General features: G+C 37.9%; 1 long non-coding RNA gene across 2 annotated transcripts in view; it reads right to left on the bottom strand.

The window, feature by feature from the left end:
- LOC125275433 overlaps window positions 1-12,766 on the bottom strand; it is a 71,554-nt gene extending 58,788 nt beyond the window's left edge. For both annotated transcript variants that reach the window (XR_007186442.1, XR_007186443.1), the window contains exons 1-2: window positions 12,459-12,766; window positions 6,966-7,055 (exon numbers count right to left, since the gene is read on the bottom strand). This is a non-coding gene — a long non-coding RNA (uncharacterized LOC125275433). The remainder of the gene's footprint in view (window positions 1-6,965; window positions 7,056-12,458) is intronic.
- Between the last annotated feature and the right edge of the window lie 13,125 nt (window positions 12,767-25,891).

The following is a 25,891-nucleotide window of genomic DNA, read 5'->3' as shown; positions in this document are numbered from 1 at the left end:
ATGAGAGTGGAAGAGAGCGCTGTTCATTCACTCCCCCACCTACATTTCCTGCCTGTTCTGAGACTCAAACCCACAACGTCCGGGTTACAAGTCCAACTCTCTAACCCAGGGGTTCTCAACCCTGGTCCTCGAGGGCCACTGTCCTGCACAGTTTTGCTCCAATCTTGATCAATCTCGATCAAAATCTTGATCAGTGGCCCTCGAAGACCTGGTGGCAGAAAATGACAGTTCTGCAGTAGCAGTCTATGGAAGCCATGGAATAAAAGAATAAAAAACAGTTAATTTCGAGTTTATATCTCATAATTCTTAGAAGGAAAAGATATACAGTACTCGTTATTCTGTCTTTTTTCCATCAGAATTGCGAGTTTATATCCCGCAATTCTGAATTTCCCCCCTCAGAATTGTGACATAAAGTCACAATTATTGCGAGTTTTAAAGTCTGAACTGGGAGATATAAACATGCAAATGCAAGAAAGAAAGTCAGAATTGTGAAATAACAATGTTAGAGGCTATGTTTAAAATTTTCTATGCAAAATCTTATAGGTTTAAATATTATTTCATGCTGTAACTGCTATGTATGCATGTTCCCTATGAACTGCATATGTAAATATTATGAAGACTAATTATGTAGACAAATTCATGCTTTAATAGTTGATTAATCATTGCGGATTTCATCAGTCCAGTCTGTGACTTGCAACATAAACATCTGCGTTTAGCTTCAAAGGGCATATTCAACAACATTATTCTATAACAATGAAGACTATTCATGACATCCAAAGGCACATCCAAAGGGTTTTTTTTAGAAAACAAGACTTAATATCTTACATAATTTTCTTCTCAAGCAAATGTACCTTGATTTAAGAATATTTAGACACTTGTACTGGAAAACAAGAGAAAAATACTTAGATCAGACATCAATTTTTGTAGTGTAATAGCCCCTCTCCTTCCGCTATGCAAGTAAGGAAAGCTGCATGTTAAATTCCACGCTTTGTTTTTATCTGTAAAACACTGTAAGTGCATCATCCTGGTATTTCAAGTGCACTTCTTCTTGTTGGAATTTTCAGCCTGAACACACTACTCACATAGGTTAGTGCATAAGCACACGAACCTTTTGATTAACAAAAGCAAACTGTAAGAGCAATTTGTTAGCAATATTCTCATTGCATACTCTAATAACCCCTGAATTTATTTTCAGAGCAGGAGACGACTGAGAGGTGTGCGTCTACAACCAAACGATTCAAATTTAGCCCTGAAAACTATTTTAAAAATGAAGAGACCTCTTATCAAGCCTCTAAAGTGTGCAGCACTACATTAGATTTGGCTTGTTTTATTCCCACTGCTTTACTGCCGCTCTCTCTGTAATGTAATGACCACTTTAGGCTCATTTTGGGATAGGGCTCTGTTCACATGGCTGCACAGAACAGTCTGGTGCGGCATCCCCCCCTCCCTTCCCTTCCACCTGCTCTCCAGAGAGAAAAATCACACGCCGACAATCTCACACAACACTCGGCAGACAGAGCGCTGGAACATCAGAAGATGGACAAGATGCCATGCTGTACGTCTTTCCCCCTCCATCTTTCTCTCTCTCTCTCGTTACATGCTGTGCCCTGGTGCTGTTGAATGTCTGTCCATCACACAGATCAAAAAGCTGCTCCCCTGCCCCGCAGCTTCATGGGCAGACTGTTCAAATTAACCCTGTCACTGCTGGGGTTAACAACACAGGAATCTTCACCCACCTCAGTTAAAATTCATGACACAAACTCATAGTCAAAATATTTCCAGCACTTTGGCTAATGCTAATTACCAGCAACATCAACTTGCTAACATGCTAACGCAACTACGGTGTAACAGAATAACCTTTGTAACTCATCTACCGTCATGACATGTGGTCCACAGCTCCCTCAAAAGATTTTACTAAGCCCCTGGTAAATTTGGATTGTAAATCTGGATGGTTTGAATGATGTTTTGAATGCAATGAGAGATTTATAGACAGATCAGGATACCAATGAGGGCGAGGTCATGTGATCATCACCTGGTCTGGGTTCTCCTGCAGTATTTGCTCTGCTTAAGAAGACAATTATGATTTGATGAATTATGAGTTCAAATGCAGCTATAGTTAAAAAAAAAAAAGGAACAGTCTTACAGAAACTGTTGCAGACAGGTTTCTGAGGCACATAACCACATCAAATTTAAGTGAGTTTTAGACAAAAACAAGCAAATGTTTAATAACTTAATGTTTCTTTGTCAGCAAAAAATATAAACTTAAATTGAAAGAAAAGAAAAAGTTTGATGTCAGAAAGATTTTAAAAAAGAAATTATTTTTTATTCAGCAAGGATGCATTAAACTGATCCAAAGCGACAGTAAAGACTTTTACATTGTTACAAAGAAAATCTATTAATATAATTACTCAATATATGTACATAAATTATTTTATTTTATAAATGCTTCTCCTTTGAACTTTCTATTCATCAAAGAATTCTGAGGGGAAAAAAAAGGATCACCGTTTCCAAAAAAAAAAAAAACAATAATAAATGTTTCTTGAGCAGCAAATCAACATATTAAAATGATTTCTGGAGGATCATGTGACACTGAAGACTGGAGTAATGTTGCTGAAAATTCAGCTTTGCCTTCACATTTTACATTTTAAAATATATTTAAACAGAAAACGGTTCTTTTAAACTGTAATTTATTACAATATTACTGTTTTACTGTATTTTTTTTTATTAAATAAATGCAGCCATGGTGAGCATGAGAGACTTCTTTCAAAGACATTTTAAAATCTTACGGACCCCAAACTTTTGAATAGGCCTGTAAAATATTAATAAAAGTGTTATTTTATTGCTATTTCACAATATTGCCATATTTCTAACATAACCACTGAATTATACTGTAAATATGGTGAGCATTCAGAGTGGCAATTTAATGTACTATACTTGTTTTTATGAATGCATTGCTTCTGTGTTGTTTCTGTGTTGTTGTTGTTTTGTTTTTTTGCATTTGGCAGATGCATTTCTCTAAAACAACTTACAATGCACACAATCAAACTCATAACCTTAGGGTTGCTGGTGCCATGATCTACTGCTTGACCTACAGGAATACTGTTTTTTGACGGGAAAAATTTTAAATGTGCTACACATTTTTAAAAACAGTTTGGGATAGGAATAGTGCTGGAAAATCGTCATGAGTCAAAGGTGAATCTGCTGTACACCTCCTGTCGCGCTAATTGAGTTGATTACCTGAACGTGCTCCTCCCGAACTTTGTTAATAAAACATCATAAAAAAGCAAAACTTGCTCAAACAGAAACACATTATATACAAATCAAAATTACATTGACAGACAGATTTCTGCATGAGACATCTGTAAGGACAAAACACTCTTCTAAACTCTCTGTGCCTCGGTATGTCTGTAACACTCACTCTGGGTGGCACATGGCTCTTCTGACATGTTTGATTTGCTGCCTTCCAACACAGCGGTGTGTGTATAAATAACAAAAGTGACTCTCCCGGCACTGCTGTATAGGGAGGAAGGTGAGGATTGCCAGTCCTCGGCTCGTCTCCCAACTGTCTCACCACTGGCAGTTCTGATCACAGAGTGATGACAGCCTATGATTGTCAAAATACGTGTCACTGACTGGCAGCCCCAGCTTTGGCATGTGCTGAAGCTCAATTTTCCCTTTCTTTTTTTATTTTGTCATCTCCCTTTCTGCTTTCTCCGCCATCCATGGGTTTGGTTAACACCAGCCGGATGTGGAAGAAGAAACACACGCAGGTGGGAATTAACTCGGTGTGTGTGTGGAAGAAGTCGCACTCTGTGTCACATGTTTTGGTTGGTGTTTGTGTACGTGTGTGAGGTGACAGGGAACAGCATGGGGACGTGTCAGCCCCGGAGTAGAGACCGTAGTGTCTGCGACAGCTTTCAGATAGAGCTAGATCTACCTCTCCAACTCCAGAGAGCGACGAGAGTGCATGATTGACAACTTGCCTTGTGGTTGTTGTTTTTCAAAGAGTGTCAATAGAAACAGCAGCAGACCACAAAGAGGTGGTATGAAAGAGGCCCCAAAAAATAACATTCTGTCATCTTTTAAGGCCCGGTGACACCACGAATGATAATTCTAAAGATAACTATAACAATAACTATATTAGCGGCCACACCAACACACTATAATGTCCTGTTTATTATAAGCACATGCTGCAGTACTGTCATTTGCTGCTTTAAAGGGTTAGTTCACCCAAAAATGAAAATAATGTCATTTATTACTCACGCTCATGCCGTTCCACACCCGTAAGTCCTTTGTTCATCTTCGGAACACAAATTAAGATATTTTTGTTGAAATCCGATGGCTCAGTGAACCCTCCATAGCCAGCAATGACATTTCCTCTCTCAAGATCCATTAATGTACTAAAAACATCAGTTTAAATCAGTTCATGTGAGTACAGTGGTTCGATATTAATATTATAAAGCGACGAGAATATTTTTGGTGTGCCATAAAAACAAAATAACGACTTAGTGATGGCCGATTTCAAAACACTGCTTCATGAAGCGTTATGAATTTTAAATGCTCAAGCTCTTTAAAGCAGCATGGATTCTGATTGGCTGTCAATGTTTTATCATCTGGAAAAAAATTCCGTTCCTCTCTGCCATTATTATTATAGTTGTGGTGTGGACTCAATTTAGAATGTATGTTACACTCTAAATGTGACCCTGGACCACAAAACCAGTCATAAGGGTCAATTTTGTTTGAAACTGAGATTTATACATCATCTTAAACCTGAATAAATTAGCTTTCCATTGATGTTCAGACAATATTTGGCTGAGATTCAACTATTTGAAAATCTGGAATGTGAGGGTGCAAAAAAATCTAAATATTGAGAAAATCACCTTTAAAGTTGTCCAAATGAAGTCCTTAGCAATGCATATCCACTCACAAAAATACATTTTTGATATATTTATGGTAGGAAATTTACAAATTATCTTCATGGAACATGATCTAAAATCCTAATGATTTTTGGCATAAAAGAAAAATCTATAATTTTGACCCATTAAATGTATTGTTGGCTATTGCTACAAATACACCCGTGTGACTTATGACTGGTTTTGTGGTCCAGGGTCACAAATTGTTACAATGTAGAATGATCTATATCTATATCTTTTCTATATCTTTATCATTACAGTTATCGTCCTATTTGAAAAATTGTGCTGGTCGCTGTTTTCCATGCAGTTACAACAAACATTGACTGAAGGTTTCAAAAAGGACACAGAAACACCATCTGCTTGCTAATCCATTACATATCGAAAACTGCTTTCGTGTCCAAGTTTCTACTCCATTTCAATAGCCAGTTTTGAGAACTATTCATTTATAGCTAAGCTTTTAAAAACTCGTATTTTAACTCTTTATAAACGATGAATCACTGTCTGGCCAACTAAGATTTCACTACGAGAGATGAGATAAGGGTTAGAATTGAATAGAATAGCACCGTCAGTATGACTCATGTGATCAATACAGTGATCAATATGACTCATGCACTGTATTCCAACCAAGTCTTCTGAAGCCATACAACAGCTTTGTGTGATGAAATTAATTATATACTGAAATCTTGACATCCACACTGGGTCTCAAACGAGTCTATCCAATAAACCAGCTGACTGAAAAAAACGGAATGATTTAATGAATTGAGTACAACTCAATGACTCAAAAAAAAGTGACTCACTGTAACAAAACTATGATTTGGATTGACGAAATTGGATAAAAATAGCACCTTTTGGGTTAAACACACACACACACACAAAAGAAAGTCATACAGGTTTGGAACGACATGAGGGTGAATAAATGTTGACAGAATTTTCATTTTTGGGTGAATTGTTTCTTTAAAGACGACAAACTAGCAAGCTCAAGCTCTGTGCCTGAATAATTATTTATATCAATTTCTCCTTATATTCCTTCACTCGGTAAGCTTCAACAATTATTATTTTGAGTTACAATGAATTAGGAATCGTTATGTGCTTCACAGTAGGTGCAAACCCTCAGGAGACCGCACACTGCAAAATCAAAGATAAGACACATCTTGTAATCGGCCGCCATAGCGTGTTGCAGCTGATACACCCGTCCCATGAGAATCTCGCGAGGGAGATACATTTGATAGGTTGCGTGCTAAAAACAAACCAAAACAGCGCTACTTCCCAAGGTTCGTGTCAAGTCCCACTGACTCGTGTTGTTTGGCAAGGCATGCTTTTAGCGGAGATGATTAGGAAGTTTGAAATGACAGCCACCCGATCTATCTGCTCTTCAACTTTCCTATTTATATAGCCATTCATATTCATGAAGGATGAAGCGCCAGTGCATTTAACGTTATTGCAAAGATGAACTTCACCCTCGCTGGCAGCTGACGGGGAGAGATTACTCTGGCCGACTGACAGTCAAGTGGCAAGCTAGCGTGCTAAATCAGAGTACGGACAGCGTCCATGAAAGCGAGGCTCATCTACAGACTTGTAAAAACGCCTCTTCACTTCACTTTGGGCATTAAGTGGATTGTTTGCCAGATAATACATCTCGTACAGAAGTATACATACGAGCAGGCCTGTTAAAGTAGCGGAGAGAGACGCGCCGCCCGATACCCCTTTAATGGGCTTTGCTGCTTGACGTGCACGGTGTACTGCGGTAAAACTTGCGCGCGGCGATGATGGTAATGTTCTTACGTGTGTTAAGCTTGAGTGTGTGTGAGAAATGTACTCTTCACAAGCAAGAAGGCAGTTAACCTTTAAACAGATGGATAATTCCAAACAGCACTGTAAAATTAATAGACTCTAAACATTGCCGCTCAAAGCAGCCAGCCATGTCATCCCGAGCATTCATACATCATTCCAAGCAAGCATCTGTCTGTGACAGTTATGGGACGTGTGCTTTTGAGGAATAAAAATTGCTAACGGTGAAAATGTTTATGAATCTCAAGTACATGCCGGGCATACCTGAGTGTGAATAAGGCCATCACGGCACTGAGCGATGCTCCGTTCAGATCATGGGGAATGCCGGGAAGAATTCTCAAAGCATGGATGACTCTGTAGATGGGGGAATAGGGTGATTCCTTAGCCAGAAATTAAAAAAGGTTCATATGCATACAAAAACACACAATGCATTAGATACAAATATCAAATCAAGTGGCATCAGCAATCATGGTGTTTGCATTCACTATCCCTGATAGCACATGTACATCTCAGAGACGTCTATTTGATGTGTGTGTTTACGTCTGGAAGATGTATTTTTTTAGAGTGTTTGCTCATCTGCAATACGTCTATAGGACGTATCCCGTCAGATGTCAATTAGACGTTTAGAAGATGTCTTTAAGATGTTTATGATTTAGAATGTATGTAAAACTGACATCTTAAAGATGTCTATCAGATGTTTGTAAACAGCAGATGCTTTCCAGATGAAGTGATTTTTAACAGACATCTTGCAGACGTACGTGTGCTATCTAGAACCAGCTCATAAGGCTCTTTCGCTCAGGAATTTGACTTCATTGGTTGCACAGAATGTTTGTGATTCACAAAAAAGAACAGGCTTGTAATCGAAAATTCTTATTTTGGTCATACTTCTAAGACTACAATCTTTGATTCCGAAGTACAGTATCCAAACCGATGTGGTGACTGACAGCAAACATTAGATTGATCCGCGCTGAGGAGACGTGCCGAAGCTCAACGCACGTACAGATAATAATTCCGCAAACAACTGCAATTGCAGGTTTCAAACAGAGATGGCGACAAAGAGGCAAAATTACAGACTGCAGCTTTAAATGTGCTATAATTCTTTAAAATAAATGTCACTTTGTTTAATATTTACTGTGGTTTTGTGTCTTTAATAAGAGAAAATCCTCTCAGCCATGCTCCAAAATATACCGCAAAACCTTCCCAGAAGAGTAAAGCTGTTATTGCAGCAGAGAAATTAATTTCCATGATTTTAAAATGAAACGTTTAACAAGCACATACGGGTGTAGTCTTCAATTGTCCACATTCTTTTGGCCATATAATGTAGTTCAAATTAATAGGATACTGAAAAACATAGCTGGCGACATTGAACATCCACGGAGGAGAATTATCTTAGGCATCATAAACCTTTATGACCATACCGAGCTGATGTGAGCTGCCTAAAGCATCACTTCTATCCCAGCTTGTCCAAGTAAATTCCACTCAGCACCACTAGCGTGACATTAGCCCATTCCCTGTGAAGCTAACTACCGTTTAACAGATGGACTCCATACACTGCGTCAAACACAACCCCGGGCCAATTTAGTAAGTTAAAGTAATCAATGAGCTCCGTTGGCCCAATATGCAGGATTTCCCCATCGGTTCGGCCTTGTCAACCCTACTGCGGTCAGAGCAGGACCCCCAGCTGCCCCAATAAGCCCCTCGGCCTGGCTAATCTTGTTATTACAGCTAAGATAAGGATTAACGCCTCTGCAGGGGAGGCAGCCGCCAATATGACCTCTGATATGCATAATGCATGGATGGACTGATGGATGAGGCCTGTGAAATACCTACAGAGCAGTACTGCTGCATATATTAGCACTGAGCTGGAAAACAGGAATAGTATCTTTGACCTTTGATCGATTGTGCGTGGATGCAACTTGAAAGGTAATGTACTGTTCGTAAAAGCAGGACTCTGGTTTTCTTGCGAAGACATGACTCAAGTACAATTGAGTTTGATTGTCGGTAATAGAATTATGGATCACTCATGATGGGTTCCAATCGTGCACCGGAGTGCTTTTCTGCTTCCATTCTCACTGGCCTTCCACCAGGGGGTCAATGTTTTGTTGGTTAGCTTCGCACTGTTAGCCCCTTTTGGTAGATATGATGTGATAGATCTGGTGAGATGATGTGGCTTCTTACACAGAATAAGGCAGTCGTGTGTTTATTAGTCATGTTTAATCAATCAAAGCATTTCAATCTTCTGTTTATTCAGCTACAGTGATATGACACGTGTTATCTTCTTCTGTGGTAGGGCATATTTGGAGTTTCTTCACAAGAGCGCCCTCTGGCTTTCAGTTGGAGAAGCATTTACTACTGTTCACAGAGCCGTACAGCTCTGACAAGCTGCACATAAAATAATCGCAGCCTTTGCCAAATCTTGTGTGGTTTAATCTCGATAAATCTTGCAGCTTGTCTGGCTATCACCAGACCAAGCCCAATTTAAAATTGAACATTGGTCTGGGGAGATTGCTATGAATTTTCTACTGCACAAGAGGCGTAATCAACGAGCATTATTCACGCAATTGTATAGTCCTTCAACTAATCAGTTCAACGATCCGGGTGACATACTTTGCAGAGCGACGCGAAAACTCCAGACGGGTTTAGTTTGTATTGGTTTGTAGCATTGATCAGCGGTTTGCAGAAGCAGCAATGGCATCGAGCGATTTTTGCAGGTTGTGCAAAAAAAAACATGAAAGTGAGTGGTATTTCCACCCACTCTAGCGATTTGTTTGCTAAACTAAAGAAGTCATTCAGCATCGTCGAGAGGTTAAAAGGAATTGGATTGACGGTCATGCTTGCCGTCGCTTCTCTATCGTCATCATGTTATACCCGCCAACAGCGAGCAAGGTGGATAAAGCCAGTCTGTGATTGGTTCCCGCAAAAGTATAACAGAAGCAGTAGAAATGAATGTACGGGTTTCCAGACTGAGTTGCCGGGTGAAATCAAATCGCCGGCAGATCAGGCTGGGTTTACCCAGTCTATCTTGCAGCCCTACTCAGCAAAATGCATCTTTCCACCACTGAACATTCATCACTTCCCATGTATTCTTATGAAATAATGTTGTACAACCTGTCACTCACCTGAGATCACAGCAACAGCAAACCACAACAATTCAATCACTAACTGATGGTAGAGGTGTAACGGTTTTGAAGTCACGGTTCGGTATGGTTTTAAAATTGTTTTTTTATTATTAAACAGTGGTTTACTGAACAAATTGTGTTTTTGTCTTTAAATATATTAAATTATAACTAAAAGTTTCTTAAGGATTAAAAAAAAAAAAGATCTCTGCTAATGCTATAAACTATGTAGGGAGCCCTAACTTGAACATTATGCTACTATAATATTAAAGGTTAACAACTGAGCCCAAACTATTAGCCTAAATTCAATTGCTTTTTATTTTTAGATAAAATAATAAACACTCAAATAACAAATTGTATGCAAACACGTAAGCTGCACATAAGGCAGTTTTTGCATTATCTTCTAAATATTTTTACTCCAATTCGTTGTTGAAATATAATCATTTCTACCCAGTGGCTGTCATTTTCACAACAGATTTATTTAAACATACATTAAATAGCCTAATCAGGACATCACTAAAAGGTTAAGTAAAATATAATGATTATATAGGCTATATTAAGCGAAAGAGTTAATTTCTCTAGCGAACTAACAAACTTTGGACACTGAATGGCTTTTTCTAAATGCTACATGACATATTGTTTACAAGCTTTCATTGATGTCTTTCCGCCATTGAAACACTGATTGAGCAATTGCATGAGATATGACCGTTTCAGTAAGTTGTACTGTATCTTTCAACATACTTTCAGATGTTCTTTCATGTTTATTTTTTAACTAGTATTAAAGAGGAAGAGATGATCGCGTTCACTCGCACTCCGCGCTCGCTCCCGGTTGAACTGAGGCGCCTGTATGCGCCGCATCAAAGCATGTCAAAACTGCATTTTCTGTTTAAATTTTGTGATTTCATGGACAGAATTTGAAGGATGACACTTTGTTTCTATCGAAAGTAACAAAACGCAGAATTTATTGCGATTATTGGTGGTTGGGCTACAATGTTGCAATGTAATGCTTCGATACACACGTGCATTGAACCAAAAGCCCTGTACCGAAACGGTTCGGTATGAATACGTGTACCATTACACCCCTAACCGATGGACAAAATTAAGTATTTTTCTTGTAAGAGAAGCTGTTTCACTTGGATATACATCACAATAAGAAAGAAAAAATTATCGCAACTTCTGTATCATACCGACTTTAATCAAAATTAGTCCAACAGCGCTGATATAGCCTAGTGGTGGTGAGTATTTTACAGTGACTCTTTCTGCATTTTACACCAGTAGGTGGCGACAAGTGACAGCTTTTATGAATGAGTCATCAAATCATTTATTTATTCCATTCATTCAAAACATTGAGTCAGTCAGTAAATCACTCATTTAACTGATTTGTTCAAAAACGCTGAATTTGGAATCGCATACTATTAATATTGCTGTAATAGAAAGATGTAAGAGTAGTAAGAGTAGTATGTGTGCAGTTCTTAATATAGCAACTGATTCTTACAGGAATTAAACAATTTGCTGTTTTTTATGTGTAAGACATTGAGTCATTTATACAACTGATTCATTTAAAAATACTGATTCATTCAGTCACTACTGTTTAATTCTGATTTAAAAAAAAAAAAAAACTTCACGATTTAGTTGGCAGAGAAAAATAGTCCAAATGACTAGAAATATTCTGTCTATAATCTAAGTTACTCAATATTAATTTGTTTTATATTGTGTAAGGAAAAAGTGTTTATTATATTATGCAAAATTTTATATTTGGTTTTTATGCCGACTTTACTGTACATAGCAAATTATTAAAATATTACCTGGAAAATATTAAGTTTATCTGTTCTCTACACATTATTATTAGAGTAATTCTAGATATATAAACCTAAAGAGAAACATTTTGAATCCAACTGAAATCACTTCAAAAATACATGCAATAAATGCATTGTTATTTTCTCTCTCTCAAACTTTCCACAGAACACTGTGAGAACTCTCTTCCGGCCTGTTTGAAAACTCCTCATATCATAAATGTCTTACCAGCGTCCCATTTATTTTAGTTCGTGAAATGGACGTTTGTTGTTTTGGTCCAAAGCCTTTAATGTCATAGCTCAGGCAAGCACTTGGAACTGTGTGTATTTTTGTGGTGGCATCAGCCAATCAGCGCTGTCATTACGTCATTTTTAGCTCAGGTAACAACAACCTGGCAGCAGAACTGAGCAAAGATGGATGATTTCAAATCACATACCGAGCAAGTGCTGTTGAGACTATTGGGAATGCTAATGGTTAGCATTGACATGGGATTATACTTACATTGTTCCCATTAACCCCAACTTTAGGATTTTTTTATATAGAGCGGCATTTTAAAAAGCAGCATATATAAAAAAACAATGTCAGTTTATAAAAAAAAAAAAAAGAAAGAAAAGAATCAGCTGTGACTGACATTCGAAACTCTGACTTGTCAGATGGTGAGTTCAAACCATGTTAGAAGAAGAAGCGCACAGGTTTTTCCAGAAGGAGAAGCAGGAATAAGGAAGACCACTACAGCTCTCTGGATAAATTTCTTCCCCTCTCCGTCTCTCCTTGTCTCCCCCCACCCTAGTGTCCCCTGTTCTCCGTGGACCACTGACAGCATGCCTGCACAGAAATGCGGCGTTACCTTCAAATTATGCAGGAGCGACTCGTGCTCGTCCGTGGGTTGGCTGCACGCCGCTCGACATGTGTCAGGGCCGCCACGTCTCCGCTGAGCTAATGATGCTACACCGGACAGCCCACTGTCCTTCTGAGCGTGCGTGTGTGAGCCCAGACGTGACATCGTCAGTAGAGACCCTCCATCTGATTAAAACAAAACAAAACCAAACCAGAAAAAGCAGACGGGGGAAAAAAACACACAGCGCAGACGCGTGTCAGGTTAAGCTGGCGATGGGGTGGACATGCTCGTGTTGTTTGTAAAGGTGGAAGGTGGATGGTGTGGAACACAGTTTTGAGTGTCTGACTTGCAACACAACAGAAAAAAAAAAACCCACACTGGACATCTTGTAAGGCAGGACATGTGTAAACTTTTCTGGATTGTGTCCGAGAGAAAGAAAAAAAAACAAAAAAAAACACTGGACTGAATACAGGAAAAAATTTTTTTCAAGAAATCAAAATTGACAATTCTTAGTTTTTTTATGAAATAGGCTATTGCAGTACTTAAAAAAAAAAAAAAAAAAAAAAAAAATCATGTCTTCATAATTTTTAACTCTTTCCCCGCCAGCGTTTTTCTTTTTTTTCTTCTTTTTTTTTTTTAATTTGACAGCCAGCGTCAGCATTTTTGATCATTTTCACAACTTTCATGACCCCCAGAATATTTTGTTGTATGAATATCTGAAAACACAATAGGCCTATATCAAAAGAAAGAACAGAGTATCTGCTTTTAAACAAAATAAAACAAACAAAAAACATTTTATTCTAATTCATGCATTCTTATTTGATCAACACTTGAATGTGGGTAAGTTTCATAAAAAAAAAAAACTAAATAAATAAAATAAAAAAACATTTTGAACAAAAAACTGAGAAAATCTTTTTTTTTTTTTTCAAAGACATCCGGGTCGGATTCAGAATGATGATCAAAACATTGATAAAGTAGATTGCTTCCAACAACACACCTAAAGCTTCACAGTCCTATACCTCTTCATGGGTTCGACATTTCATTCGGTAACATTGAATTTTGATTTATATGCTGTTAAATGTTTGATGATCGCATTATTTTACACATACATAAGCAATGCTTCTATCATTTGTTTCTGCTTCTTCTTCGTCTGTGTTTTGATCCAGAAATTCTTTGCTCTTTTGGAAGATGTGTAATAGGGCCTCCTTACTATAACAGTAAAAACATGGATTGCCGGAAAATTCCGTCAATGGCAGGGAAGTGTTTGGTCATAAATGACGGAAAATTCAAAGTTCCAAGTTTTTTTAAACTACTCTCTTGTATTTGTAATGTTCAAAAGTCTGATTCATTCTAGTGAATTGGCTTGTTTAGACAATTCAATTTACCTAATAAAATATTTTATTTTTTACTATTGTAATGTGTAGCTGTGAGCTGTTTTAGATCTGGGCCCGTATTCTTAAAGCTTCTAAGAATCCTCTCAGAAAGTACCCAGTTTAGCTTAAAAATTTCTAAGTAGGAGTCTTAGCTTAAGAGCAATTCGGGACCAATCTGAGAGCAACTCTGAGTGAGGAAAAGACAAAAACTTTCATCTTAGTGAGGAGGTTAGGCTGACCCTGTTGCTAGGTATGACACAGTCTTTTGAAGACTTTGATTGGTTGGTTGTCCAAGAAGGAAAAAAAGAGCGCCTTTAAAGGTAACCTATTATGTCCCCTTTTACAAGATGCAATAGAAGTCTCAGGAGTCCCCAGAATGTGTGAGTTTCAGCTCCAAATACCCAGTGGATTTTTTATTATACCATGTTTTAACTGCCTATTTTTGGGTGGGAGAAAAAAATGTGCACCAGGAGAAGCTCACACAGCAAATATAACAGATCACGTAGGTATGGTATGTATTTTGTGGACATTTGTTAACATTCAATCTTGAATGAGTTTGTTAGCGCGCTGCACGGCTAATGTGGCTAAAGCTACTGTTGGAGAGACTCAATAAGAATGAAGATGCGTTTATGAATTATACAGACTGCAAGCATTTTCTGATTAAAAATGAAAATAACGACATGGCTCTGATCTCCGTGAATAAAGTAAGAAACAACGGTAACTTTAGCCACATTTAACAGTACGTTAGCAACGTGCTAACAAAACACATTCAGAAAGACAATTTGCAAACATTGAAAATATATATGAACAGTTGGTATCGATCTTTGAGAATCAACTTTTTTGCTAATCTTGTGTTTTGCTGACCTTCGTGTGCAAAGCAGTCTGGTGTAAAATGACTTGCACAGACTGGTATATGAATTTATCTGGACACATTCCCTTCATAAATCAAATTACACTACTGCATCCTAAGTGGCTCAGATGCCAGGAGTTTATAGAGACTCATGTTTACTATTATAGCCGTTAACAGATCAGTGATAATGTTTACATAGCTGCGACATATCACAAGCTTAGGGAGTGCTGCTTTCCTGCAGAGTTTTGCTCCGTCCCAACTCACCTTCCTTCATGTAGCTTTAGTGATCCTGAAGACATTCAAGTGTGTTTGATGAGGGTTGTAGCTAAACTGTGCAGAACAGCTGCACTCTAGGACGTTACTGGTCCACCATTGTCACTTGTGAAAACAAAATGGCGGCTCTGTGGGTGGAAACGTGCAGATTAAGGGGCGATAATATTATTATAAGATCCCCTTCCTACGTCACAAGGGGAGCGAAATCTGAACAGCTAATTTTTTCGCATGCTTGCAGAGAAAGGCTTACCAAAACAAAGTTACTGGGTTGTCCTTTTTCACATTTTCTGGTTTAGTAGATTCACCGGGAACCCGATTATAGCACTTAAACATGGAAAAAGTAAAATTTTCATGATATGATCCCTTTAAGTATGGTCTATTATACAGTAAGCCTTCACTTTGAAATTACAGGCATAATTTTTCCTGTTTTACTGTACTCACACACACACACACATGCACACACATATTATATATATATATATACAGTATACTGCCAAAAGTTTTGGGATGCCTGCCTTTACGTGCACATGAACTTTAATGACATCCCATTTTTTAATCCGTAGGGTTTAATATGGAGTTGACCCACCCTTTGCAGCTATAACAGCTTCAACTCTTCTTTGAAGGCTTTCCACAAGGTTTAGGAGTGTGTTTATGGGAATTTTTGACCATTCTTCTAGAAGCGTATTTGTGAGGTCAGGCACTGATGTTGGTGAGAAGGCCTGGCTCACAGTCTCCACTCTAATTCATCCCAAAGGTGTTCTATTGGGTTGAGGTCAGGACTCTGTGTATGCCAGTCAAGTTCCTCTACACCAAACTCACTCATCCATGTCTTTATGGACCTTGCTTTGTGCACTGGTGCACAGTCATGTTGGAACAGGAAGGGACCATCCCCAAACTGTTCCCTCAAAGTTAGAAGCATGAAATTGTCCAAAATGTCTTGGTATGTTGAAGCATTAAGAGTTCCTTTCACTGGAACTAAGGGGCCAAGCCCAACCCCTGAAAAACAAACCCACACCATAATCCCCCCTCCATCAAACTTACATTTGGCACAATGCAGTCAGGCAAGTACCGTTCTCTTGGCAACCGCCAAACCCAGACTCGTCCATCGGATTGCCAGACAGAGAAGCGTGATTCGTCACTCCAGAGAACACGTCTCCACTGCTCTAGAGCAGTGGTGTAGTCTACGTGATACGCAGGTATACGCCGTATACCTACTAGGAAATGTCAAGGATTTCCGTATACCCACTTAAAAAAGCGCGAGGATACGTAACCATCCAGTAAATCACAATAAGATTTGTCGTTTGTTGCTTTTGACATGAAACGTAGTCTCATATTTCAAATTCTGGCCATTTTACTACAGAATGAAAAAACATAAATACCGTTTTGGCGCTCTTTAATGTGTTGTGACCGCTGTAACATCAGTTCAAGAGAAGCGGCGGCAACATGAAGCGCACGTGAACTCCTCCGCTTTAAAGGTCCCGTTCTTTGTGATCCCATGTTTCAAACTTTAGTTAGTGTGTAATGTTGTTGTTAGAGTATAAATAAAATCTGTCAAATTTTAAAGCTCAAAGTTCAATGCCAAGCGAGATATTTTATTTAACAGAAGTCGCCTACATCGAACGGCCAGTTTGGACTACATCCCTCTACTTCCTTCTTTAATGACGTCACTAAAAGAGTTTTTTGACTAACCTCCGCCCACAGGAATACACAAAAAAAGGGGGCGTGGTCTTGTTGCGCTCCCACGGAGAAGAGCAAGAGTTGCGTTTGTAGAGTGCGTTTGTCGCCATGTCGTCGAAACGCTGTTATTTTCATCCCGCAGTCCAATCACCTTTGTTTGGGACTTCTCTTTGTCTGGAGAAGGCGTTGTTTATGGATCACAACCGGTAAGCTAAGCTGCTGTCGAATCACAACACAGGAACCGCTGGCACAATCAGAACTCGTTACGTATTTCTGAAGGAGGGACTTCATAGAACAAGGAAGTCATCAGCCCGTTTTTATGACAGTGGAAACAGCGGTATACAGATAAGTAAATTATGAACACATGTTATATTGCACACTATAAACACAATCAAAGCTTCAAAAAAAACACGAAAAACGGGACCTTTAATACCAGTTACAGCGCGAAATAAACATGAATGAACTTTCGAAGGTATGTTAAAATATACAGTACAACTTAACTAAATCCGTATCATGTCTCGTGTATTCGCGTAATCAGTGTTTTAACCGCGGAAAGACGTTATAACAGCTTGTAAACAATGTCATGTAATGTCACATTTACCTCAGAAAAACATATTCAGTGACCATAAACTCATTAGTCAGCTAGAAAAGTGTACTCTAGAGAGGAGCATTTAGCTAAATATATGCACATTGCATATTAGGCCTAATTATAATTTTTAATGTTCTTCAATAGCCTAATGAATGTTTGAATAAATCCATCAAGTTGACAGCCACCATTTATATTTCAAAAAAGGAATTGGATAATTTTAAAGTTAGTAGGCTAGGCCTACTTTATTTTTTACCAAAAAATCCTTAAGTGTAGTTTAAATTTGTATACAAATCAGTTCATTTTAACCTTCAATATTAATGTAGTACCGAATGATTTCCATTTGCATTAGTTGGGTTTTTTTTTCTTGAGAAAATTTGCCATGTATTGATATACAGTATATCAAAAATAACTGATATTGAATCGAATTTCAAGTTAGTGAATTGAAATGCATAACTATGATGAAAGATTGGCAGGAAAACTACAGAAAACCAGAAAATAAAATCCAAACGGGGTGAAATAGTGACATACTGATAAGCCTCATCTTTCCATTACTGTTACACTCTAAAAATGCTGGGTTAAAAACAACCCAAGTTGGGTTGAAAATGGATTGGGTTGTTTTAACCCAATGGTTGGGTTAAATTGCCCAACCTGCTGGGTAGTTTTATTTAACTCAACTATTGTTTAAAAATTACTATATGGCTGGCTTAAAATGAACCCAAAATAGATTGGAAATTAAAAATCTGATACATAATTACTAGAGGCAACAATAATAATCAAAAGGTGATAATTTATTAATAAACAATTTAAATGGTTATTGTTTAATTATTATATTTAATATTAGTAAATGTTCATTTCCAACCTATTTGGGGTTCATTTTAAGCAAGCAATACAGCAGTTTTTACACAATAGTTGGGTTAAAACAACCCAATTGCGGGGTTTGTCCATTTTCAACCCAACTTGGGTTGTTTTTAACCCAGCATTTTGTAATAATAGTTGCAACTTGCACTCTTAAATGTGCATTGAAACTTGCCAGTTGATAAAACTTATGATCCAGGGACCATATTCATGTAATTTCTAAGGTTATATTAACTGGCTGAGTTAGATGATGATTGACACTAAACAGTAGAAAATCATCCAGTCTCCAGCTGTGAATGTCATTGGCTGTTAAAGTCTTGTTTTGCCCAGATTTAAGTCTTTCAGAATGCTCTCAATTACATGTAGCCTAGATCAGATGCATACTATATGCATTAATGAGTGTGGCGGTGCTTATGGGGTTTCGCTGTAGGACAGGTGAGTATGAGGTTGGGAGGGGAAAAAATCACAGTATACTCACTACAAAAAACTAGACTACACCACTGCTCTAGAGTCCTGTGGCGGCGTGCTTTACACCACTGCATTCAACACGTTGCATTGCACTTGGTGATGTAAGGCTTGGATGCAGCTGCTCGGCCATGGAAACCCATTCCATGAAGCTCTCTATGCACTGTTCTTGAGCTAATCTGAAGGCCACACGAAGTTTGGAGGTCTGTAGCTATTGACTCTGCAGAAAGTTGGTCTGTGCGCCTCTGCATGCGCTGACTCTGCTCTGTTATTTTACGTGGCCTACCACTTTGTGGTTGAGTTGCTGTTGATCCCAGTTGCTTCCACTTTGTTATGATACCACTAACAGTTGACCATGGAATATTTAGTAGTGAGGAAATTTCATGAATGGACTTATTGCACAGGTGGCAACCTATCACGTTACCACGCTTGAATTCACTGAGCTCCTGAGAGCGACCCATTCTTTCACAAATGTTTGTAGAAGCAGTCTATATGCCTAGGTGCTTGATTTTATACACCTGTGGAAGTGATTGGAACACCTGAATTCAATGATTTGGAGGGGTGTCCCAATACTTTTGGCAATATAGTATATATTCTTTATTTTTTATTTACCATGATGTTAATGTATTTGATAGGAAATGAACATCAACACAGTAAGAGGTTCTGAAAGTGCTGTAATTGTCTGATCACTTTGTTTATTGAAGGCTGTGACAGACCCAAATCATCACTGCTGCATATTTGCATATTTCCAGTTGCCAAATATGTTAATGTAGTTAATGTAGTGATTACTTCCATTTCTGGCACTATGGTATTGCTGTGCTGTGTCAGAGATGTTAGCGTGTCTCTAATAAGATTGGTCACAAACATGATCCTTGCACAGTCTAATGTGTAGTGTCTTTACTAGGATATTTTCTTTAAGGAAACACCCACCTTTCTAAGAATTTTCTTAGAATTTTGTCACTAGGAGCAACTCTTTGCACTAAGATTTTTCATGAATACTGATTTTCAACATGCTAATACTTAGTTGAATGTTTTATTGTTTTTAAGTTAGTGTAAATTTATTGTCACCCAAATCGATTTTATTCAAAATGCTTGTTTAGAGAAAGAAAAATACACTACCTTTTTAAAGTTTGGGGTCAGAAAGAAAAATACAGTAAAAATACTCTAAAATAATTAGTCTATTTTAATATATTTGAAAATTACACACACTTGACTGCTTAGCTACTTTAATTTATAATTAGCTTGTAGCTTGCCATGCTACAGTTTGAAAGTACATTCCCACATTGAAAACATAGTAGAGATATTTGTTGTAGAGTTACTTTTACTAAATCAAAGGTGCAAACATGACAAGTCATTTCAGCAATAGTAATACCCATCTGTCATTTAAGTCTTTCAGTTGTTGATGAATACTGTGTAGTAAAGTAAAGAGAAGAAACACTTTTCACTTGCTGTACCTGTACAGCGCGAAGATAAACAAATGTGTTAAGCCAGTCTAAAGCCTTTGAGAGGAAACTCAGCTGAATCTGAAAGAACAATCACAGAAACGCAACAACAAAGTCAGTTACTTTCTCTCAGCTGCTTGGGCCGTCAGGGAGTAAGAATACACATTTTTCAGCAACGAATAATGGCACAGAAGCATATTTGTGCTCATTAATTCACACAGATCTTTCTCGTTCCCTGCCTTCTTTTTCTCACTCTCACTCGCTGACTTTTCCCTACATCAATTTAATCTGAAATTGCATACAAATCCCACAGCAACATTTGCAGAAGCTTGTGTCTCACAAAGCAGTCTTGCAAAGATTCAAAATTCAATCATTCACTGTTGAGTGAATGGCAAAAAAAATCACTTCCAGCTGCATTCAGACATCTTAATAGGTCAGAAATTGTAAGAAAGTCTTTTAAGTCTTTTAAAATACATCCTGTACACCCTTACATCCTGTAACAGGATGAAACAGTCCTCAGAATGATACAATCACTATGGGTCATTATAAAATATTTTAATATAACTTAATATAAATAATTTCAATACAATTAATTACCATTTTCTAAGGTGGTGTCAATATTATCTGAAAATGCTTACCTCAAACTATAATCAATCAATTATAATATTAAATGAGAATCTTTCACACAAACATTAAACAATGCACCAATGAGATGTTTAAATGATAATCTATCTAAAAATCTATTTAAAATCAATCAAATTAACAACTTTTTCAACAATAAAGGTGTAGAAAATCACCATGTATAAATTTGAACAGCATTTTTTCATATCTGAACATTGAAAAATAAACAAACACAAAATGATTTGCATTTGTCATGTGTAAAAGTAATAAAAGTAATGAAGGGCCACTTGACAAATGTAAAACAAAGTGCAAAAAATAGGCTAATATGGCTGCATTTATATTACATGGTTCAAGTGTTCCAATCAGTGTCGTAACTTTGTTTTAAAAAGTGGGTGGGACAGGAATGTGTATGTGTGTGTGTGTGTGGGGGGGGGTGTATTGTATTATTACAATAATAATAATAATATGATATTAAAATTAATATGATAGTTTCTTCCTTACATCTGCTATAATACAATATGTCATTAGTCTCGAGAGGATGTACATTAGTTAATAAATATGTGGATCCACTTTTGATAATAGATTGTGCTGGACTAGTGGCAGCATTTTCATTCAGTGTACAAGAGGTTCTGGGTTTTAATCCATCCATGTATGATTTTTTATTTATTTTTTTCTCATTAAAATCAAAGATGTTCATCAGTGTATATCAAGAGCAGGGACACGTTTATGTGTAATTTGTTTTGTGATTTCAACGGAACGAATAGAGAGTCTCTGCAACAGTTAAGCGATAGATTGAAGCGCTCGTCCGTGTGAAGACTGTGCAGTGTGCACGAGCGCCAAGAGAACACTGTTGATAAAAGCGACAACGAGCACTCAACATGATTTCAAAAACAACACATCCCAGCACCAGATCACCTATTATTAACACAAATTGATAACCAACTAGAGGTGTTTCTATTGTATTAGATATCTGTGCCATGAGATGTTTCAAAAAATGGTGGGGACAATATTGACCCTTTCAAAAAGTGGTAAGGACATGTCCCACCCGTCCCACCTGCAAATTACGCCTATGGATCCAATCCTCCCAGATCACATATGACCCATGAACATGTAAGCAGGAAAAAAGCACATGGATTCCAATATTCTCAGATCGGTTTCAGGCCTCATTCATATGTGGAAATAAATCTGATATGAATGCGATGCATGTACAGATCGGATATTCCCATCAATGAGAGTCGTACGTCATTGAAAAAGCGATGGTGGTGGATGACGTCAACCGCGATCACATGACTCTTTTTTTTAAATGGCTAAAAATCTATTTAAAATCAATCAAATTAACAACTTTTTCAACAATAAAGGTGTAGAAAATCACCATGTATACATTTGAACAGCATTTTTTCATATCTGAACACTGAAAAATTATTGAAACATAAACAAACATAAAATGATTTGCATTTGTCATGTGTAAAAGTAATAAAAGTAACGAAGGGCCACTTGACAAATGTAAAACAGATCGGATATTCCCATCAATGCGAGTCGTGCGTCATTGAAAAAGCGATGGTGGTGGATGATGTCAACCGCGATCACATGACTCTTTTTTTTTTTAAATGGCGCAATGGAGGACGAAGGCTTAACCCAGTGGAGTCATGCTGAAATTTTATGTCATGAGCCTTTGGGGTGAAGAGACAAAGCAAACAAAAATACAGGGTTGTTACAGAAAACTTTAAAGATGGTGTGGAAGCAAAAGCTTGTATTATCATTTCATCTGCTTCTGTTGCAGATCACGCTGTTTTTCTTTCCTTTTTGGCCTAAGCTTTTCCGGTTCAGTACTTGGGTTGTTTCGCCAAGCATATAGTGTAAATGCAGATATCGGATATTGGTCACTTTTAAAAGAAGATGTAAGCTGGTTGTCAAAAACCAACTGGATATAGTCAACAAATCAGAATTGGGCATCAAGACCTGCAGTGTAAATGCGGCCTTAATGAAATTCTTTTTTTTTTTTTTTTTTTAAATTTCTCTCCTTAAATATCCAGCAGTTTATCTACATTTTGCCTGTGTAGAAAGCGTCTGCCTGACTAAGCTGGACTTGTTCTTCTTCCCATCATACCCAACTTGACGTATCCTGTGCAACATTGGACTTAACCCTCTTAACCTCTACATAAAGAAGCCAGAGAAGTTTCCGGCCGGGTTACGGTGCCACTCCCCACCGCTTTGCATTCAAGTGCAATACAGCGTCTGAGCGGATTGAGCTGAAATGTAGCTGGTCGTCTCTGCTCTGCGTGAGTGATGAGCAGTAGAATAGACAGGCTGTCACAGCACACCTGTAGGCCTGGCAGCCGAGTCCATCACCGGGCTGAGCCTTCACAGAGATTAAAAACACTGCATCCATTAGGCCCCATGTCAGCCGTCATTATTCTATAAAGAAGCGATTTTGTCACATCTCCATTCTTCAGGCCGCTATCCGCACGCAGATGAATAAGTGGGACGTTCCATCTCCAAACACGGCTCACTTTTGACAGGAACACAACTATTTGTGACGCCGTCTCCCCAACACTTCACACATCCGTTGGGAAGGAAGCATCAAATAAGTCTTAATGCAATGATCCCGCAGTCCATCACCTGATGGGACTCAAAGTTTTCCAGCGATATTTATTCTCGGAAATGTACGTTTCGTCCTAGAGCTGCCAATCAAACGGGCTCACAATTTATTCTGCCATGTGCATTTATCTGACAGCCCTTTGTTTTCTACAGTGTTCAACTGTGATTCAATTTTACACATTCTGCCTTGTAGTTTGACAGCTGTCGTTTGACAGAAACACAGGCCTCATTGCGGACAGCTTAAGAATAACAAATTCAGTCTAGAAATAGTCAGCGCAGAGGGTATCAAATGAGTTTTTAAAGGCTTAAAACATTTAAAATTGATGCGAGGAACACTTTAAGTTGTCACTGTTGGTGCATTTCAAGCTGAATGTGTTTTTAAAGTTGAGTGTTTGACTCAAGGAAGCCAGGTTTTGGGGTTAAGGTGAACGCAATAATGAAAACTCTGTCATCGTTTACTCGCTCTCATGTCATCCGTTTCATGTTTCATCTATGGAACGCAAATGAAGCCATTTAGCATAAGGGTTTATAAAATGATTGGTGACAGTGACTAAAACTCTGAACATTCTGATAAACATCTCCATTTGTGTTCTACAGAGACTGAACGTCTTTTGGAAAGCAAATTATGACACTTTTTTTCAAGATACCAATGAATGTTTTTGGCCAAAAAACTGTCCACTTAGATGGATGTTGGCTAAAAGTTTATTTTTTTTCCATTTTATATTCAAAAATACTGTCATTCACAGCCCACAATGTGTCATTTTCCAGATTTCATTATATTCAATCTTATTCCTCTCAGGAGAAAGTGTGCAATTTGATAGGGAACTTTTAAATTACGATGAGGTCTCACAGCTTTGCCTTTTGAAAATGACAAATTGTAACCAGTTAAAATTCATCATAGCCCTACTATCAATGAATTCTTTTGTGTGGCATCATATTTATGCTTCACCGTCTGTCTGTGAGATTGAGCAGCAAAGAAACAGACTGAGATTATTTATTTCCTGTTTGCGTGGAGTGAAACAATAAAACATGAGAAGGTTAAGCTGATGAATTCACAGTGATGAGTTGCATCAGTAATGACACTGATGTTTGACGTGCAAAGACTTATTCAAAATTCTGCTTTCCTTCAACCCTTCGTCCTGTCCTGAAACATCTTAGTATTTTAGACAGGTAAGCGAAAGCGGAGATCTGTTTTGACGTCTAAGCTATTTGTTTGATCAATCAATCACCATTGTCAATGGAATTAAGAATTTCATTCTAAATGCATACTTTCACAAACAGAAATGTATTGCTATCATGATTAATGTTTAAAGGAAGAATGTACTTGCAGCGACATGCTTGTTTACTGCTAAAAATATTTCTGCCTTACACACAAAGTTGCAGGGCATTCAAAACCCTCAGTGTTTACGTTCAGTCTTCAACATTGTCTCACCTTTGTGTTTTCCAGAGCTTTAAGACACAAATGTACGCTTCGAAACCTTTTGTTTTCTCATAGCATGTGAAATCTGCGCATAGGCAGCAAGTCACTTCTTTGAGAGAGACCTGGCACGACCGCTTTATCTTCATGTGCGTCGGGACCCCAGATGTGGAAGGAAATGGAAGGCTTAATTTTATAATACACTTAAATCTGTTCCATACTCAAAAGGTTTGATTTCAATAACAATAATGCTTTCAGGTTATTATATTGAGGATATTCCAACATGTGGAAAAGTTCCGCCAAAACCATGACTTGAATGAATTAATAGTTGTAAATCTACTCCAGAACATATTCAAAGCCTAAACTTGCTTCCTTCACGTGTAAAAATAATTCTCTGGATGACAAATTTGACTATTTATGCAAAAGTAGTTGGTTACTTTTGGATTTATATGGCTTAATATTTCTGATCGTTTGCACAGATATGCTGCCTTCCGAATGAAAATGAAAAAGAATTACAGTAATTGAGGAAAGCAAAACTAGCAGATGGAGGCTCAGAATATTCAGTATGGGACCACTGGGAAATCAAAACATGCCAATTTGAGTGAGAGGATACTCTCAAATAGGGCAACTAACAAGGGGTTTGATACTGCAACTCCCTAAAGCGGCTTCAAATGGAGATTGAGATTATTGTGCAAACACTGCATATTTCAGTCCTTTCCCCTTCTTGTTTCGTTTCCCCTCAAGCCCCCTGTGTCCACACGTATAATCACTCAGTAATTGAGCTGAAAAGAGTAAATCTTTGATTCCCACTAGAAATTGGGCATTTATTTCTAAGTCTGAAAACCCCGTGAAATGCTTGGAGAGTGCTTGCGAGAACAGGAGAGAGGGGAAAAAAATATGCAAATCTGCTTAAACTGCGTCTATCTGCCGATGTTTCACTCTGCTCTGCAGGTACTCACAATGTCGCAGTTGTCATGATTGCTGTAATTTACATAGAATACGTACAGGGACTGCACTAAGATCCAACAAAAAAAAAAAAAAAGGAGGTAGAGCTGGATCAATGCTACAGAATCGGTCCTGAGAAGCCAGATATACAGGCTTTACGGAAAAGCGTTAAATCCACAAGTTTTTTTTTGTGCCCATTTTGGCTCCAGCGAGAGAGTTTCCTGTTTACTGGCAGGTTTTGCGTCTGGAAACATCTCTCATTTACATACAGCAAGAAAAGGTGCTGCATTCAAACAATCACAAAAGCAAACACGGACAAGGAACTTCAGAATATTTC

Source organism: Megalobrama amblycephala, linkage group LG9 (genome assembly GCF_018812025.1).
Source record: "Megalobrama amblycephala isolate DHTTF-2021 linkage group LG9, ASM1881202v1, whole genome shotgun sequence".
Classification (NCBI taxonomy): Eukaryota; Metazoa; Chordata; class Actinopteri; order Cypriniformes; family Xenocyprididae; genus Megalobrama; species Megalobrama amblycephala.
This window is presented reverse-complemented; position numbering and strand designations above follow the sequence as displayed.